Source organism: Hyla sarda, chromosome 2 (genome assembly GCF_029499605.1).
Source record: "Hyla sarda isolate aHylSar1 chromosome 2, aHylSar1.hap1, whole genome shotgun sequence".
NCBI lineage: Eukaryota > Metazoa > Chordata > Amphibia > Anura > Hylidae > Hyla > Hyla sarda.
This window is the reverse complement of record NC_079190.1, coordinates 330,385,478-330,391,477: the sequence shown is the minus strand read 5'-3', so window position 1 is coordinate 330,391,477 and position 6,000 is coordinate 330,385,478.

Below are 6,000 nucleotides of genomic sequence, written 5' to 3'. Positions count from 1 at the left end.
CACCCCCCTTTTCCCATAAAAAAAATAACAGTGTAAAAAAATAAATAAATAAACATATGTGGTATCGCCACGTGCGTAAATGTCCGAACTATAAAAATATATCATTAATTAAACCGCACGGTCAATGGCGTATGCGCAAAAAAATTCCAAAGTCCAAAAAAGCGTATTTTGGTCACTTTTTATACCATTAAAAAATGAATAAAAAGTGATCAAAAAGTCCGATCAAAACAAAAATCATACCGATAAAAACTTCAGATCATGACGCAAAAAATGAGTCCTCATACTGCCCTGTACGTGGAAAAATAAAAAAGTTATAGGAGTCAGAAGATGACATTTTTAAACGTATACATTTTCCTGCATGTAGTTATGATTTTTTCCAGAAGTGCGACAAAATCAAACCTATATAAGTAGGGTATCATTTTAACCGTATGGACCTACAGAATAATGATAACGTGTAATTTTTAACGAGATATGCACTGCGTAGAAACGGAAGCCCCCAAAAGTTACAAAATGGCGTTTTTTTTTCCGATTTTGTCGTACAATTATTTTTTTTTCCGTTTCGCCGTGCATTTTTGGGTAAAATGACTAATGTCACTGCAAAGTAGAATTGGCGACGCAAAAAATAAGCCATAATATGGATTTTTAGGTGGAAAATTGAAAGGGTTATGATTTTTAAAAGGTAAGGAGGAAAAAACGAAAGTGCAAAAACGGAAAAACCCTGAGTCCTTAAGGGGTTAAGATGACATCCTCATAGCAGGGATGGAAACAGGAATCAGAAACAGCAACTTGATTGTAGTCTTAGGCTGGGTTCACACCACATATTTGCAATACAGTTCCCGTATAAGTTTTCAACGTGAAAACCGTATGGAACCGTATTGAAAACCGTGTGATTTGACTCTCCATTGAAAACCTTATCCCAAACGATGCATCCGGTTGTGTCCGTTTTGCATCTTATATGATTTTTTTTTTTAAATTTCCCGTAGCCTACCACAGTTTTTGGTCCGGGTAAAAAAACGAATAGAAATTGTATACGTTTTTTTTTTTTAACATGGGAGTCAATGGGACCGTACAGAACCGTATGTGTGTACGGTTCCATCCGGTTTGTCACCATATGGTTTTTGACACCAAAAGTTTTTTTTCTTGGAATTTCAATCAAACAAGTGAAACTTTATTCATAATGGAGTGAAAAGGTAAAAACGCATTCAGTTTTTTTTTCTTAAAAATTAATGCAACCGGACATAATTTTTTCAAATTGTATAAGGTTTTCAACCGTATACGGGTTATAATTTGTACACACGTTTTTCATCAAAAACGAACTGTATTGCAAAAAACGTGGTGTGAACCCAGCCTTAGACATATGACATGTGTTCCATGTGTAAAACTGGGTTCACATTACGTTTTCTCCCATACGGGAGCGCATCCGGCAGGGGGGAGCTGAAACCTTGTGCTCCTGTATGCCTTTCTATGCGCTCCCGTATATAATTCATTTCAATGAGACGGCCGTAGTGAAACGTTCGGTCCGGTCGGCTCATTTTTGTGCCGTATGCGCTTTTACAACAGTTTTAGGTCCGGTGAAATAGCGCATACAGCGCAAAAATGAGCCAAACGGACCGAACGTTTCACTACGGTCGGCTCATTGAAATGAATTACATACGGGAGCGCATAGAAAGGCATACGGGAGCGCGAGGTTTCAGCTCCCCCTGCTGTATGCGCTCCTGTATGGGAGAAAACGTGATGTGAACCAGCCCTAAGACCAGTTTACTTATCTCCTCAGCAAGAACAGAGGTGATGACCCACATGTGGCTCTGGCAAAACCCAAGTTAGAGCTAACTAGTTTTAACCATTTTAGGTCCTCCTTTTCCTCCAGGAGAGAAAGGTTGGACTATGGACTTTCTCCTGGAATGATTGTTTAGGAGGTGCATGTTGGCAAACTTCTAGTTAGCTATAAATTTAATGCAGCAATGTAAGAAATATTAACCCTTAGCACTTGTTAAGGTGAGGTGCAGAAAAACACATTTACACAACCCTACAGTAACAAATATATACATTACACATCCAGGAAACCATTGCCACCTGACAACTCACTAGAGCGTGGCAGCTGGAACAGCTGTACTGGAGCACTACATATCACATGCATGCTGTGGTCACAGAGGCCAGCATTCTGGTGACATTCCTACGCAGCGAATATAAAAAAAATAAGTTCTTAAAGGATCACTGTATTTTCCTCATTAAGTCACCAATAAAGATGTGGCCAGCCAGCATTTGCCAAGCTTTAATGTTTTTTGTATTTATTTAATAAACCCTTCAAAGGAAAACTGCCAGCATGATCACCCACCCTAAATCCAAAACACTGGGTTATAGAGTGGTGACCAGGAGTCAACAGAAGCGTCACTTACTAAATTCTGTCCACTGCTTGCCGAGATATAGGCTGCAGAAGTTCCGCTGCTCATTTCACTGAATTGCGCATAGGAGGCGGGACTCTGCTGACTATCCACCCCTGCCTCCGTCCATCAGCTTATTATACTGCCCCCCACAATTAGCATATTAATGAATATTAATTACATACAGCTCTCACTGACACTGTGCAGAGCGCTCGGAGCAGGCAGAGCTCTCACATCATCAGAACGTGAGAGCTGTATGTAATCCTCCAGCGCATGCGCTCTGTGACAGAGCAGCAGCACTCACGTTACCCATAACTCCACGTCACTAGGAGTTGAAGAAAATGAATATTCTAATTGCAATGAAACACCAAAAATTAATTATTTGTGGGATAAAATCGAAAATAACATGCAATTTTGCAACTTTTTTAAGGTTCTCGTTCTAATGCCATTCACTGGTAAAACTGACAAGATGCTTAACTACTTTAGGAAAATAATAGTTTTGCACACCCAGTCCTTATTTACACAATGCGGATTTATCCAATTTAGCCAGTTTGGTGTTAAAGAGGTTGTCCACAGGGAGTATCTGATTGCAGGGGGGGGGGGGGGGGGGACCACTGGAAACCCTACAGGGTTTCTACAGCCTGTAGAGTCACACAACATTGGGGAGAAAAAAAAAGGCTAGTTCAGATATTTCCATATAGGGGTTTTATAAAATAGATATAATAAAATGTTGTCTCATAAAAGGGAAAGCAGGGGACATGAGAAGGGGGAGCACAAGACATGGAAAGAGGAAGGATAGAACATGAATAGGAGGAGCAGGGACATGAAAAGGGAAAGCACAGGACTTGAATAGAAAAAGCAGGGGACATGAATAGGTGAAGTAATGGACATGAAAAGGGGAGGCAGCGGACATGAAAAGGGGAAGAGGGGACATAAATAGGAGGACCAGGAGACATGAATAGGAGTAGAAGGGGACATGAAAAGGGAGAGTATAGGACATGAATAGAAGGAGCAGGGGGCATGAAAAGAGGAAGCATAGGATGTAAATTAAAGGATCAGAAAACAGGGAAGGGGGGGGGAGCAGGGGAAAAGAATAGGAGGAGCAGAGGATATGAAAAGGGGAAATACAGGACATAGAGTTAAAGCGAGCACAGGATGGAAAGCAGAACACATAAAAACATTAGAGCAGAAACAACAGAGAAACACAGGCAGCCCCTAGCAGCACCCCCTCCCCATTTTATACAATGCTTAAGGATAGAACCTGCCAGCAAAGCTTACCTGCTGTAATGACAGGATCCCCTTCTCTGCTTTCTGTCATACTTGCTGGTTCTGCAGGGGAGGAACTTCTGCTGTGTGAACACAACTATGAATCAGTATTTCCTTTCAGCTACCAAACTCTGCATCTCATTGGATTTTTTACCCCCAGTATATATGGCCTTAATCCCATCCTAATTGGGGGTATGTGAAAGAGAGAGCATCATAGCAAAGTAAAGACAACTTTGAGCACAGTGTGGAGAACCCGCAGAACCCAATCACAGGCAGCCCAGGAAGTTGTGTAAATTTCAATAATATGGAATTAAACAGGGACAGCATGGGCGGCCCACTGTGTCATCTGGCAGCATGGCCCACTGGTCCAGTCCAAGTCTGGAAGATGGTGGCCCAAAAAGGTAGCATAGTTTGAAGGCTCTGGCTAAAAATAGACCTTGTTATGGGAATACATACATAAAAAATAATCATATATTTTAGTGCATTCAAGGGTCTCTTATTTCCCTTACATGTGGGCTGGTGTGCTTTGGTGGGTGGTACAGCTAAGTGGCAGAAAGAAATAACATGTCTACTGTGGTATTAATATCTATACATTCAACCAAATAGGAAACTCTGAAAGATGTATTTTTAGCGGTTACAAAGTGCAACTCTGCCTATGCTTCACCAATACTTGTCAATTATGTGAAACAAAAAGATAACCAAAACACTTCAGCAGTGGATAAAAGTGCGACAGAAGATAAGAAGGCACCTTTAGGCTAGGTTCAAACATCCGTCAGGGAGATTCCACAATTCGTTATAAAGAATAACGAGATCATTCTTTTGTTGGTGGAATGTCAGTGGAGGAATTTTAACAGCTGAAATTCTGCAGCGTGGACTGTGCAGCGCAATACCATTGGCAGCAATGGGATTCTGTAGTGTGAACCTAGCCTTTTAGGCATGATCAGCTTATTACCTTAGTGCTAGAGATGCCATTCTTAAAAGTTACTCAGACCCAACCTGCCATTATTATTGTCTTTTTTCTGACTACTCTGTGGAAGTGCAGAAATGGACAACTTAGTTTTTTAATGTGAAACTCTGCCTTTGTATCTTACAAATATGCTACTTTATGATATATGTGATAAATTGGAGAGTGGTGGTCTTAGGTTAAAACCACTTCTATGCTGAAATGAGAGAAGCAGCAGTAAATCTGATAATCACAAGTGACGGACTCCTAGATACTCACTGGAAGAATAGTTAGAACATATCATACAATATTTGGCATCTGCAGTTAAATATATGCCCGGCTCCAAGGAGGACTAATGTCTTAGTCTGCTTGATAATTTCATTTAGATACATTTTTTTTTTACACATGCACCCTCATTTTAACAAGGATATTTGGGTAGAAAAACTTTTGAGGATGCATGTTATAGGCCGGTGCGTGGTATACCCTGATAAATACAGTAATTTTTATTTCCCCCCCCAAATAGTGTAATAATCCCAAACAGTAAGGACTTAAAATACTCTGTCTGATGTCTTACGTCTGATCCCACTGCCAAGTGTTTTACCTTGAATACCGAATAAAGTATGTCTTACCGTTAGCTTCCTTCTACTTACTCAAAATACTCACTAATGCCCACTTTAGGGGTGTGGTTTTAAAAATGGGGTCACTTTTAGGGGTACATCAACCAGCTCCAATCATATTCATATAACTCACATGATGATGTACTAAAAGCCAATGGGAAAAGTTCCTTTTCTTTTGGATCCTACAATGTGGTCAACACAGAAAAAAACACGTGAGAAATCTTGGGGTGCATTTCCATCATTTCAGAAGTTATGTGCAAAAATATGTTCCATGGGCCAGAGAACAGGACGGCAATATCAGCAGCATCGGGAAAGCAGTGGAAGGTAAGTTGTTTATTATTTTTATTCCGGCAGCCTGAGCATAAAGGATAAAACATTTTCAATACCGCTCCAATTAAGAACTAATATTTCATATCTATCTTTGTTACTGGGCAACCAACTTTTTTTCTTTTCCAGTCTCAGAAAAGGGTAAAATAATGCTAATGTTTTAATTTGTTACTCTGAATGGGATGTTTAAATTATTGAGATAGCAAGACTATGGCCCTCATTTACTAACAGCATTCCGACTCTTTGTCAGGTTGTTCGCTTAAATTCTGTGTAAATTCTGAATGTGCGACAGAAAAATACCCGACAGAATCAGAAACACTGACTGGGTGTGGTTTTCGGGAAAAGAGGCGTATTCCTTAGATTTCATCCACAATCACTTGTCTTTTCTGAAAACCACTCTGAAAATCATGTCAATTCTCTGGGAAGAAAACCCTACACTTTTAAGCATGTATAAAGTTTCTGAAAG